Source organism: Phasianus colchicus, chromosome 3 (genome assembly GCF_987193195.1).
Source record: "Phasianus colchicus chromosome 3, bPhaCol1.hap1.1, whole genome shotgun sequence".
Lineage (NCBI taxonomy): Eukaryota > Metazoa > Chordata > Aves > Galliformes > Phasianidae > Phasianus > Phasianus colchicus.
This window is the reverse complement of record NC_143438.1, coordinates 90,981,242-90,994,648: the sequence shown is the minus strand read 5'-3', so window position 1 is coordinate 90,994,648 and position 13,407 is coordinate 90,981,242. Positions and strand designations below refer to the sequence as shown.

General features: G+C 40.3%; 1 protein-coding gene and 1 long non-coding RNA gene across 9 annotated transcripts in view; one reads left to right on the top strand and one right to left on the bottom strand.

The window, feature by feature from the left end:
* PTK2 (protein tyrosine kinase 2) overlaps window positions 1-13,407 on the top strand; it is a 192,336-nt gene that overhangs the window by 15,092 nt on the left and 163,837 nt on the right. The window lies entirely within an intron of this gene.
* On the bottom strand, window positions 10-12,445 carry LOC116227776 (uncharacterized). Of its 5 annotated transcripts, none has more exons than XR_016465361.1 (5): window positions 9,225-12,445; window positions 5,439-5,544; window positions 4,407-4,506; window positions 4,087-4,317; window positions 10-3,034 (listed from the first exon to the last, which is right to left on the bottom strand). It is a non-coding gene; the product is annotated as an uncharacterized LOC116227776 (long non-coding RNA). The 5 variants fall into 5 exon arrangements; XR_016465360.1 differs by having other exon boundaries at window positions 4,407-5,544; window positions 9,225-9,298; window positions 9,564-12,445; XR_016465359.1 differs by having other exon boundaries at window positions 4,407-5,544; window positions 9,225-9,298; window positions 9,588-12,445.

Sequence of the window (13,407 nt, the reverse complement as noted above, 5' to 3'; positions counted from 1 at the left end):
GTAGGTGGCACAGCAATATTTACCCTTCCTTACTGGGTTCTGTTCTAAGTAGAGTGGTCCGTACTGATGATGTATTTATTTTGTGCACAAGAGGAATTTAAAAGGTGTCTTCTCACCTACCAAAATGACAGAGCTGGAAACTTGCTGACCAGACTGCCATCCTGGCTTTGGAGCAAAATGTTAGTGGTTCTCTGCTTTTTGAGTTCTTCTTGTACATGCAGCTTGCCTTAGGCAAAGTTTTTGCTGTAGAGGGGCCTTAAGCTGCATGCAGGAGTAGAGAATTGGGTAATCACAGCATTCTTTGTATTACAGGACTCTGGTTTTGGTTGTTTTGTGATTCCTTGGGACTTATCTCTCCCAGAGTGAATGGTTTTATTTGCTGATGCCCACTTATATTCTGTGTATGGATGTTTGGAATGCACTTAAGTGTACCTAGAAGAACTTGTGGGATCCATTTTTATTTTATTGTGCTGACTTAGCTTTCTTTCCTCCTACATTGTCAGTGGTTGCTGGTTTGTGAGCATCTATTACATGGTATTCTTCTCTAGGCTTTGGCTTTAACGTGTAACAGAATCAATCTCTTGCCTCTTCAATAGTAGTTCTGCATGTAGCTTGCTGGTACGGAGAAACCTTACTTAAAACTTGTGTACCACCTGCTTTAAGTTAATATTCTCCTTGCCTGGATTGTAATATGCTTGGTAACAGCAGATGTGGCTGCTTGTGTTGTGCAAGCACTGGATCCCCAGTAGGATTTCAGCCTGTTACGTTGCACTTCAGCTTTAGTGCATTGAAATGAAAAGCTTGATGGGATCTGTCCATATTTTCACTTTCAGGAGTCAACAAAGGGTCACTTAATGCCTCATGACTGCCTACATTTGTAAGGCCAGGTGTCTTTTTTGTCTAATTGCTTATTCCATGCGTGGTCCGGATGTTGGCCTTACTTAAATTTTCTGTTTTATAGTAATTACTTCTACTTTCTAATTAATTTCTTCCCTTTTTCTGGTTTGGGGTGCTGTTGGTATGTGCTGAACAAGTAGTTGGAAATCCTTGGGGAAAATAAAACTTTCACCACTCCAAGGAATGAATTGAATGCCTTAAAAAGTGGTTGTTTTCTGTCTTGTCAGCTGAACTGGAGAAATCTGAAGTGCTTTTGTTAGAATAAAAGCATCATTGCTGGTATTTTTATCAGTGAAGACCAAAATTTGTTGCCTTATACGTTACATTGAATTACATTTCAGATGGAATTACAGAGGTGGTATTTTAGCTTTTTTAACAAGGAATATTGCTGTATGGTAAATAGACAAAGCAAAGGGGAGGGGGGAGAAAACAGGGCATTCCCTCTGCAGTTCTTTATATAAAGGCCTGCAAATGAAACCTGTGGTTTCAGGTTTTTTACACTTCCTCTTTTGGTTTGACCTTTTAAAAGGAACAGCTACTACTAGTGATGTCATAGGTAAAAAGCACACGTGTATGTTTTGTGAGCTGAGTTTGGTCTTTGGAATACAGAGTTTGTAAAAGGCAGAAGTGAGTCATATCCTGGTAGAAGCACTGCAATGGAGTATTGATGGGTTTGCTAGGTAAATAACTTGCAGTGCCTTCCCAGATAAGACATTTTGGAAAAGCAGCCCTGTGAATAACAAGGTTTTGAAATAAAAGGGGCAAGTAAAAAGAAATAGCAAAATACATTAAATGCAAATTGCAAGAACTTCCAATTTGTCAGGTTAATGCTGAAGCGTGGATTATTTTTTGGCTGGGGATTTGTTAGGAGAAAAAGATTAGGGCTGCTTACTCTGATTGATATTATGTATGCAAATACCAGAATGACAGTTCCAGTGGAAATGGGGAAAAAAAAAAAAAAGTGCTGAGTCTCTTGCTGTGTGAAGAGACCATTATTGTAAATTATATATTCAAATTACCAGAGTTTAAGCTCTTATGTATACCACCATGGTCTTTTCATTACACAGTCATGTGTTTTGTTCCACAAAACCAGAAGCTCATTGGGTACTAAAAACATTTCTCTATTCACTGCACTCTTCGAGCCCTCCTCTGGCAGAACGGGTTTTTCCTGTTAAGTTTGCAGATAGTGGCTGCTTTGGCCTCTTGTCTTACATTAATATTTGTATCTGGCGTGGATGAATCACTGAATTTAGGATCAAATGATTACAATTCAGGCCTCTACTCACACGTGCCGTTTTCTTGTTGTAGCACTTCAAACATTTGCATTCAAAGCAAATCCCTCACTAATTTGAATAGCACCTGAAAGTACTTGGCAGTTCTGTATTTAACCCCCAGGCTATCAAGGCATGTGTCCACGAAAGAAATACACATGGTTGATTGTGCAAAGCTTAACTAAATAACTCTGTTAACATCATCCAGCAACCCTGAATGCGTAGATGACACTGATTGCTTCAGTTCATAAAGTGTTCTTTGTTTTCTCCTTGATGCTGAATATTTATTGATTAACAAATGCAGAATAAGGTGGGACTGTGAGCAACCATTGAGCTTTATGAGTGTAGGTAATGGTGTGGGCATACCTGGTGTGTAAGGAGGGATGCCACGGGCAGTAGGTGGTGCTTGCACTTCCACCATGAAGCTGTACCCCGAAAAACCCCTGTTCTCCTAATTATATTCCTGCTGGTGATATTGAATGCTTTGCAACATGCTGGTTTTACTTTTATTTTAAATGGAATTAAACCAGTATCTGTCAGGCAGACTTGCTGTATTGACACATTACTCATTCCAAAACTGTCAGATCAATGAATTAGGATTCTTATTTGTTAAAGTAAGAAGTGTTTGCTTCAAGCCAATAGCACTGGTGTGCTTATAGCTCCTCCTGGCTTCCGGAAGTGGGATTTTGCTGGATTTGTATCTGGTTTATTCTTCTGGACTTCCAAGGCATTGGACATTTTTCCATCAAGCTTATGTTAACTTTAAACTCATCCAGGCAGGCTGGGCTCACAAGTGTGAGTGAGTTCATGGGCAGTTCAGTGCAGGATGTGCTCTTTTCTCTGGCTGGGTTCCTGCTGTGCTGTATCTGTATTGGCAGATGTCACCACAGCATTCATTATGCACAGTTTTAAAAGCAATGAACTTGAATTAAACAAACACAGTCTGTGCCATGTGATGCTTAATGCCTTCCTGAGCTCTCTGTTCTGGCCATTGCTCAGGATAGCTGTTGTTCATGAGGTTGCCCCCAGAGCAATTGTTTTTTTTACACAGAAGTAAGTGGGCTGGGAGGAAATAAATTTAAGTGCTTTCTCCTTAGTTGTCTCAACCCTCAGTGAAGTTCAGTGCAGCCTGTCTGGATTGTCTGGAAATATGTAAAGGAGGTACAGTGAAGCAGAGGTTTGTACCTTCCATCTGGAGGTGCTAGGAGGTTTCTGTACGCCAAAACACATTATTTGTTTTACTGCTACCCTTTCTGGTAAATGTAAGAAAGAAGTATAAAGCAGTAAGTAATGCTTGTGAACCTATAGGTTGTATTCCTTTGCAGTACAATTTGGATGGATCTGTAGAATTGTATTCACAGAATCACAGAATGGCCAGGGTTGGAAGGCACCTCAAGGATCGTGAATCTCCAACCCCCTGCCACATGCAGGGCCACCAACCTCCCCATTTAATACTAGACCAGGCTGCCCAGGGCCCCATCCAACCTGGCCTTGAACACCTCCAGGGATGGAGCATCCACAGCCTCTCTGGGCAGCCTGTTCCAGCACCTCACCACTCTCTCTGTAAAGAACTTCCCCCTGACGTCCAACCTGAATCTGCCCTCCCTCGACTTAAAACCATTTCCCCTCGTCCTGCAGTTATCAACCCTTTCAAAGAGTTGATTCCCCTCCTGTTTGTAGGCTCCCTTTAGGTACTGAAAGGCTGCAATGAGGTCACCCCTCAGCCTTCTTTTCTCCAGGCTGAACAAGCCCAGCTCCCTCAGCCTGTCTTCATAGGGGAGGTGCTCCAGTCCCTGGATCATATTGTGGCCCTCCTCTGGACCCTCTCCAACAGCACTGACACCTTTTCATTAGAAAACAATTCTTCAAGTCTTGGGGCAGCTAATTTTCTCATCATCCCAGCCCTTCAAGTACATACCTGTAGGAATCACAGTGTTGACCTGCTCAAATCAGGAAGAGTATCTCAAGTGCGGCTGCCTACACATATTTTCCAGAGTGATGACTGTGGTGCTTAGCTGTTACGGTGATAGGCTCTTATTTGTACTTGTAATAACGTGGGTTGCATCCACCTTCACTGTTTTAAAAGGCAAATTACTTCTGGTTCCTTATGGTTGTTCTGCTCCACTCTCCTACTGTATTTTTCATTTCTCTAAAAATAGACATACTGCTCTTACGGCTGCGGTTGTATTTGCAGTCAAGTTTGCTGTAGCTCTATTTCTGTGAGAGCACTTCACTTACCTAGCTAGTAAGGTGTTTGGCCTTGGTTATGTTTTGCTTAATGGATTAGAAGCTGTAGTGCCTGTTACTTGCTGCAGGAAGTGCACAAGGCTCTGTAACACTGGTCAAGGAAAGCTGCTGAAATTCCGATTTGTTCCCTCAGCCCAATCTTATACAAAAAAAACCCTAATGATTATGCACTTTGCTTTACCTTCCAGAATATCCAAATTTTGGGCACATAGTAGATCATAGAATCACAGAATGGCCTGGGTTGAAAAGGACCGCAATGATCATCTAGTTTCAACACCCCTGCTACATGCAGGGTCACCAACCACCAGACCAGGCTGCCCAGAGCCACATCCAGCCTGGCCTTGGATGGCTCCGGGGATGGGGCATTCACAGCCTCCTTGGGCAACCTGTTCCAGTGCCTCACCACCCTCTGTGTGAAAAACTTCCTCCTTATATCTAATCTAAACCTCCCCTGTCTTACTTTAAAACTGTTCCCCCTTGTCTTATCATTATCCACTGTTGTAAAAAAGATGAACTCAGAATCAGCCTTTGAGTGCATGTTGATGTGTGTTAACTGGATTCTTGTAAACCAAATGCTTGAAGGGGATTTCTGCAGAGCATCAAAAGGACCAAAGTTCAAACCAGACCATAATCTTTTCAAGGCTTGACAATTGCTGTTGTTAGCTGTAAACCTTCCTGTTATCTTTCCTAATGACTTCTGTTACTGGTTTTGTGTCTTGAGTTGTACCTTGAGCGGTAATGAGTGCCCTCATGCTACAGACTTTGCCTACTAAATATAAGGAGAGGAAAACCAGTGGGCACAAAACCATACTGACAATCCACAAAATCCTGGCATTGTCTTACCAGTAATTGCATTTTGTGTATATGTGTTTAGCTACCCCTGCCTCGGTGTAAAACTGATGGAAAATCGTATGATAAAGTTGTACCAGCTGTTCTAATGCTTCTTTCTTTCTCATCTGCTCAGAGGACACAATAACAGGTAGAAGTGAACAGTGTGTTGAAATAGTTTCAAATCAACCTCACCTTTATGTCCAGATGCTTATAGATAACTTGTCTTGCTTATTCTCTCCGTTCTTTGGAACCTTGTTTCGTAATTCTTCCCCATGTATCATCAGTCTTTAGCTTCTAGCTGTTTTGAAATGAAATGCTTTGAGTTTGCTTGCTAATCTTATAGCTGCGCAGCCTAAACTTATGAAAAGCTTTCTTCTGCTTGCTGTGTTTGTGCTCTCAACTACTTCCATTTAAAATGTTCCAACTACACAATGGAGCTTTGGGCCAATTTGTGTTGTGCACAGCATTATGGTACTGTGTCTTCACATGCTTGAATTAATTTTATGAAATCTTTTTACAGTAGCAGGACTTGCTTTTTATTATTTTGTGTGCTAGTCAGACATACTGCTGTCTTATGTATAGAATAGGTGACTGTCAGAAGTCATGTGGGTTCCTTAGTTTCCTTCTCCCTGAAAGCTGTGAAAGAGAACTTGCTTCTATGACAAGATATAGAGTGGACAACTCAAATTCCCTGGGTAAGATTCTAGATAAAGGCAGCTTGGGCATTGTTTCTTTATTAGGGACTATGAGAGGGCACGGGAAAGCAAGTAACAGTCTAAACTGTACCTTGATTGCATTGAACCAGATACCCCAGTGGTAAAGAGCACTCTAAAGGGATCAGCTAACAAAACTTAGGCTCAGTAGGCACCACTAAAAGGCACCACTAAATTGCTGCTCTTCAGCATGTGTGAAAGCTGCACTGCAACAGCTCACAGCTGTATTGTGAAAGGTGTGATTGCTAACTGAGATTCCTATTTAAAATAAAAAGGTCATTTCTTATTTTAGTATAATAGTATTAGGCATGTGGAAAGGAAAAGGGCACTGAAAAAGTCATGGTTGTCAGCAGGACTCCAGGTTTGGTGTTCTAGATTATATTTGTGTTTATTATAAGCAGGTGGTAGTGTCATCATTTCCCTCTTTCAGGATCAGGCCGGTCGGTTTAACTTTCAGGATAGGATGATAAAAGCCTGGCAGTGTCTCAGTAGGTGTCAAGGTCCAAAGAAATTAGAATAGCTGTGGCCATGGAGATTTTTCCTTTCAGGTTACTCTCTTATTCTTTGATCTCTGCAAGATAAATGTCCAAAAGAGATGGAGGGCTTTTTCTGATATTACTGACACTTCATGCGTTTTGACTTCAGTTTCTAGTAGTCTCCTGATGTTGTTTTGTCAATAGCGACATTACTGGGAGTCTGAATGGTATTGTATCATAGTTATTTTAAGCAGAACAATTCAAGTTGTACTCATCTGCCTTTAATGTACGCTGACTCTTATAAATCATCTTCATGTAAATTAGAGTTGGACTCTTATTATGGTGAAGAGTGTACCCTACAAACCTCTGCGTAGTAACTTTTGTCTTTGGAAAGCAAACAGGATCTGAACTCGCACCTCCTTTTTGTATGGTGTTAGAGGCTGTGTGTTAATTATTTAATACATTAAACACTGAATTCTTCCAGAAAGGAAGTAAGTATGTTAATTCATTGGGGTTAAGCTCTTTCTGAGGAATAATTTCTCCTAAAAAAGTCTTGACCTATATGATAGGTAAGAAGCAAGTCTCTGTTAAGGACTAATCTGTTTCTAATTGCAACCTGATCCTTGGTTGACGAGAGCAGTATAGTAAATCAGTCTTTTTTGAATACCAATCTGTGTACGAGAATAAAATTTGACAGAGTAGCTTTTCATTTTGCAGGTTTGCATGCCTGTGGTTCTGCCAGTCAGAGTGGATTTGTGCCCTTTCATGGCCAGAAGCTTGTATGTGCTCTGCTTTGAACCATTCCCAGTTTTATGTTCTGCTTCTCCAGGCAGCTCATTCCTGAGCACAGGATCTGTTTGTATCCAGCCCGAGTCCTCGTGCTTCTGGCTCTGTGCTAAATATTAAACAAATGTGACCCTAAAAGATGATGTCTTTAAACAGAGTGACCAGAGTATTTTCGGGGGAGGCTTGCTTTACTGAGAGGCCTGCTTTCTCCCAGAGCTCTTGTATGTGTATAAGTAGTCAATGAAGATTTGGATGTCTGGGGGACAATGGGATGGAAATGATCTGGGCTTCAGTCAGAGGTTTCCTATTAATAAGGTTTGAAGAGAGGCCAACCAAAGATACCTGGAAGAGTTGCTTTAATTATTTGTAATGTGGGATGTGTGGAAATGTGTGTGTATGGTGTACCAGTTTGTACCAGTTACTGTTCTACTTCTCTAAGGAAGAGAGTTTGATATGAAATCCAGAGTCTGAGAGACAGAAAAATGACAGAATCCTGGTCATAATACAGGGAATTCATATTTTTGACATCACTTTTGATAACCGGTGCTTTACCTCGGAAACATAAAATAAACACTGCTCTCCTTCTGGAAAGGTGAAAGAAGGGCATCACAAAACCAGTAAGTTACATTGCACAATGTGCTGATGGTATCTATATCCATAGTGATGACAGCAGACAAACCTGCATAGAATGCTCTGCCATAACTGTATTCCAGCAACATGAGTAATTTGGATCAGAAGATACTGGTTTTGCTTTTCTAAAACTCCCACTTGAAGGTCTTCTCAGGCAAAGAAAATCTGTGATAGCTACATTCAGTGGAGCACAAAAGGTTTGAGAAGTAGCTGAAACAGTGCAAATACTGAACTGGAGTTATGTTTTGAGAATCTAACACTTTCATTTGCAAATCTTGTGTCTCCTGATTCTTAAGGGGCTGGAGCTTGATGATCCTTGAGTTCCTTTCCAACCCAAGTCATTCTATGATTAGATAGTGGGCAAAATGAAGAGCTGTTAAGGAGGGGAGGGGAAGGTTCAGTCAACTGGCATGCTCATCTGTTATCAAGTACACAACTACATCATTCCTTCTAGTTCCTCACCTGTTTTTTTTTTATTTAAGAAATTATATTTAATAATTAAGCTTGCTTCTGAACTTTTAAAATTGTTAGGAGAAAATAATTTCTGTATTATTTTGGTGAATTGAGTAGAGTTAACTAATGCGTTACATCCAGGTGAACTGTTCTTCCCCTTCAAAATGGCTTTTCAAGAGGAAATTCATGGGAATTGAAGAACACTTGAAAAGAAGTTTAAAGGGTGGGCCCAAATCTTGGCCTCAGCTCTGGAGTTTTTGCTCTTGTGAAAGTTATAGAAGGCTCTGGAATCTGAACAAAAGATTGTTGCTTTTGTGTGTAGTTTTCTAAGTCAAATGACAGCAGTGGAAGATTTCAGAAAATCTGATTTTGCATCATCTTGGTTTTGACCTCTGCAGCATCCATATTTTATTTATTGCTGGTCTGATGAAGTCATATGCAATCTATTCTTGAAATCATGGTAATTCTTACCATTACTTCTTAATAAGATTACCTAAGACATGTTTTGAAGCAAGGACATGTTCAGATTTGCCTCAGAGCTCTCAAATTTCAGCAGTGTCAAAGTCTTAACTCCTACACCGCGAATTAAGTATAGATTTTATACGTTGGTGTTTCTAAATGAAAAGCATTTCTGTGTTATGGATAATTAACCTTAAATTCCATACTTTAATATGCAGTGGTGGTTCAGAAAGCCAGACATCTGTGTTACTGCCGTGTTTTATATATGTGGTTCCCATGCTAAACCAACTCTGCTGACATGAGACTAGCTTGTTTGCAGTGCACGTTAGTTGTTGAAAGGCTTGGTGCGAATATGAAGAGGAAAAAAAGGAGTAAGAAAGAAATAAGTTGCTATTAACCAGCTTTCTAATGTGACGGTACTGTTACTTGCATGGGGAAAAACATGGGAGCTCCACACTTACCTTTCACACTGCCCATCCCATGGGGTTCTGCTTCTCAGAATATCTACAGTCAGACCTCAGTTCTCAGTGCTTTTCTATCAGATTTAAATATTTAGCTATTAACCAGTGCAGTGTAAGAATGTTCCCAATGTAGATTTGTGCTAACTTTAGTTTCTCCTCCAATACATGCAAGTGAGAAAATTGTCATTTGTCATGTTTATTTTAATGGGATTCTATCCCTTAAAAAACAATACATTTTGGCTGTTGTATGACACAACATGGATGACTTGAATCTTGTATTACTTCATATTTTGATACGTGTCCTTGTTTTGTACATAATCATATGCTATGATTGCTCACCTTTCATTTGAATAACTTGCTTACCGTTGGAGGGTGTTGGGTGGAGGTCCATCAGGTCTTGGTCATAATACAACATTCTGAAGTCCACCAGGAGCTCTGTGTGGTGGTGGGTAGCTGCTGAGGTCAGCAGTTGGAAAGAGCCACACGTGGCCTGGATGTTTGTCTCTGTCTTGGGCTGATGAAGGTCAATGTAACATAGCAAGGTTGGCTAAGCTCTTCAGCAGGTAGAAGGGGGCTTTCTGGCCTTAGGGCATCAGATGCAGTGCTTCTACCAACCTGACTGGTGATGAATAAGGAGACAAGGTGTCCATTAATAATGTATGTAGTAGGAACACAAAACAGCTGCTGATTTCAGGCTGGTATCTGGCCCTTAAGTATGCAGGTGTGGGTGATGCCAAATGGGTACTTCTGAAACTTGGAACCAGTTGGAAAACTCCGATATTTCTTATAGAATCATAGAAGGATTTGGAGTGGAAGGGATCTTAAAGGCCTGGCTTTGAATGCCCCCAGGAATGGAGCATCCACAACTTCCCTGGACACCTTGTTTCAGTGCCTCACTACCCTCTGAGTGAAGAATTTTTTCCTTATAACTAATCTAAATCTCCCCTCTTCCAGCTTAAACCTGTTCTCCCTCATCCTATTACTGCATCTCCGAAAGATGGAAAGAGACTTTTTAATGTACTGGAAGGCTGCAGTAAGGTCTCACTGAAGCCTTCTCTTCTCCAGACTGAAGAAGCTTTATTAAACTATTCAAAACAGCTTCTCTTAATTTTCATCACAATGCAGTTAGGATTTAATAATTTTTAGTAGGTAAAATTATGTTGGAAGCTGTTGTGGTATCCTGTTAAGTACCATGCTGTGCTGTTCACTTACATCATGCTTTTTGCATTTGAAGGGGTTTTTTAGACGTTCCTTTTTTTTTTTTTTCAAAATAAATAAAAAAATAAATAAATGAAGTGGTCTTGACAGCTGTTGGATGCAGTGTTACATTAAAAAAAAAAAGAAAAAGTAATGGAATGGGACTTACATAGCTAGATGTTGGCACTCTCACCTGAGTCACTCCAGACCCATCCACGTGATGTGCTCAGTGGGATAGAGGGAGGAATTAATTGATTTCTGGAGCTGCTGTTTTTAGAACCATTTTCAGAGAAATTCTTAGGACTGTGTGCTTCAAGCAGTAACAGCTCGAGGCGTGAGACTGCTGAATGGAGAACTGGTCCTCTGGGGGAGATGTCATAAGGTAATTCTGGCCTTCTGATTAGTGTTGCTGCTCTGTGGCTCAGGTACTGGGAGAAAGGAGGTAGATGGACTGTCCTTAACCTGCATTCATTTGGCAGCAGAGTTAACAGCCATGCCATTTAGACTGAGAATAATGCTTTTGTTGTGAGCTGCCTCTGGTTTGCTCTAGCTTTCAATGTCCTATTATTAAAAACTTCACTTTTTTTCTTATGTGCTGCAGCAGACAAAGTAGAAATTATTTCAGCTAAAGTTCAGTGACATGTTAGTGTTTGCAGCTTGCAATTGCTTTGTACTATCAAACATGCTTAATTTGCAGAATGATGAAATATTAACTCTACCTGAGCTGACAGTAGAATAAGGATGCACTGTAGTTCCTCATTTATCTCTCTTCTGCACGTCAGCAGCAGGTGTATGCATCTGAAGTTCCTGAAATACCACTCTTCATGCAGTAACTGGGTGGCTCTATGCCAGAACAGTTTAGCGTATTTTGGCAAATTCAACTTCACGTTTGCTCAGAAAATGACTCGCTTGAAACAGTTTACACTGAAAATGGGTCTTTTTTTAATATAATAATTACTGGGAAATTAATTAAGGTTAATAATTTGCACCTTAAACCATTTTCTTTCTCATTTATGTCTGAAGCTTGAACTGCAGTGACTTTCTTGAGAGTGATTTTTAAGATATCATCTCCACCGATGTCAGAAGGAGGGGTGAGGAGCAGAGTTCCTTCAGTATTTCTTGAATTTTAATTTTTAATAAATACTGCATATGTACCCTACAGTTCTTGTGGACAGGAGATATCTTACAGTGTCTTCTACATAAATGGCATTTCATACATGATGATTTGAAAACTAGATCATGATGCAATAAACCCCCGCTTTTTCTTTTGGCATTGCTGAGGGTAGAAGTGTGTGAAATAGCTGTCAGTTGTGTTCTTCATAATTGTTGTGACCAAGTTTAATTCTTCATTTTTGCCACTGTGAGATTTAGTGGTAGCTGACTGATGAATCTGGGTAAGGAGCAGAGAAATCTGGATAGCTTTCTTGCTATCTTTTCTGTTCATTCACAGGACATGGAAAAAAGGAAGAGCTGTTTCAGGAATATTCCTGAAATAGTTCACTCTTGTTTGGAAGGTGTGCACTTCTGTTGTGGTAGATAGAGAAATTGGAGATGATGTTGTTACCTTGCAGCGCTCAGTTCTCAGGAGAAAGCCTCTTTGTGGTCTTAAGTTGTTGTTTTGGTACAGAAAACATGGTACACTGTGACCAGCATCCACATGGTTGTACCGAGCCTCCTTATCTAAGTAGGATTTTAGATTGAATGTTTTGAATACTAGATACATTTTATTCCATAAAAACATTTCTTAAATCATAGATTATGAAATTATTTGATAGAAAATGATGGTAGACTTGAAATCAACTTTAAACAGATTTGTAATATTCTTCAATACTTCAGTAGCTCTCAGTAGATGCTAAGTCGGAATTGTTTAGGGAATGCAATGATTTTTAGGAAGAAATGCACCCTTTGTGAACAGTACTCAATCAGGATTCCTTTCCCTGCTGGTGCCCTTTGGATTGGTGTGTTAATGATTTGTGAGGAGAATGGCTTTGACGGTGCTGAAGGCAGAAGTGTTCACTTTGTGCTACAGACAGTACTGTCACGCTGCAGCCTCGGTGCTGGGATGATGGGAGCTACTTTTTGGAGAAGCTGCTCAAGTCTCACCACCAGAGCTGCATAGTAGGCATCTCCTGCGACTTCCAGCTTTGTTATCATTTTCTGTGGATCTCCATATGTTCTTCTGTGGCAACTACTGTTTTGCCTTTCACTATCTTCATGGATAAGCTGATTAGTTGAAATGAAATCACAGAATCACAGAATCGTAGGGGTTGGAAGGGACCTCCAGAGATCATCGAGTGCAACCCCCCTGCCAAAGCAGGATCCCTACACCAGGTAAATCTTTTTGATGAATTTTTAGGTAGGATTATAAGTAGACTCAGCTGAGACAAACACTTGACAGTCGAACTAGATGATCTTAGAGGTCTTTTCCAACCTTGATGACTTGGGTCAAGAGCTCATTCAGTCCTGATGTATGCATTTATCAACCTGTGTAGGTTCCGGTCCTAACAAGGACAGAGAAAGGATGTTGGAGTTGTTTGCTGTCCCTGCTCTATCTTCATTATGTCTGGAGTCTGTATTGTGTAAACTACTTTTATGCAGCTTGACATGAAATACTGCTGTCATGGCTTGTGTAGGAGGCACACCTTGAGTTAGCTGCTGGGGTGGTAATTACAGTGTTAACTAATAAACTTACAGCTTTTGTAGACCAGATATTGAGTCTACAGAATACAGAGCTCATAGCATAACTGATGTTTATCTACCACCCAAGATGGAATGAGTCTTGAATCTTTCTGCAAGTATTTCTGGTGGTCTTAATCTCTTCTGTGCCAGAGGCAGAGAAATAATGCATTCAATTTTGTCAGATTAAGTTTTTAACCGTGCATTTAAATTGATTAAATAAAGCAGCAGATTAAGGGGAGAAATACTATCTTAAATTGCATTTCAGAACTGATAGCATCTTAATGATGCTAAACCGAAGGGTTTTTTT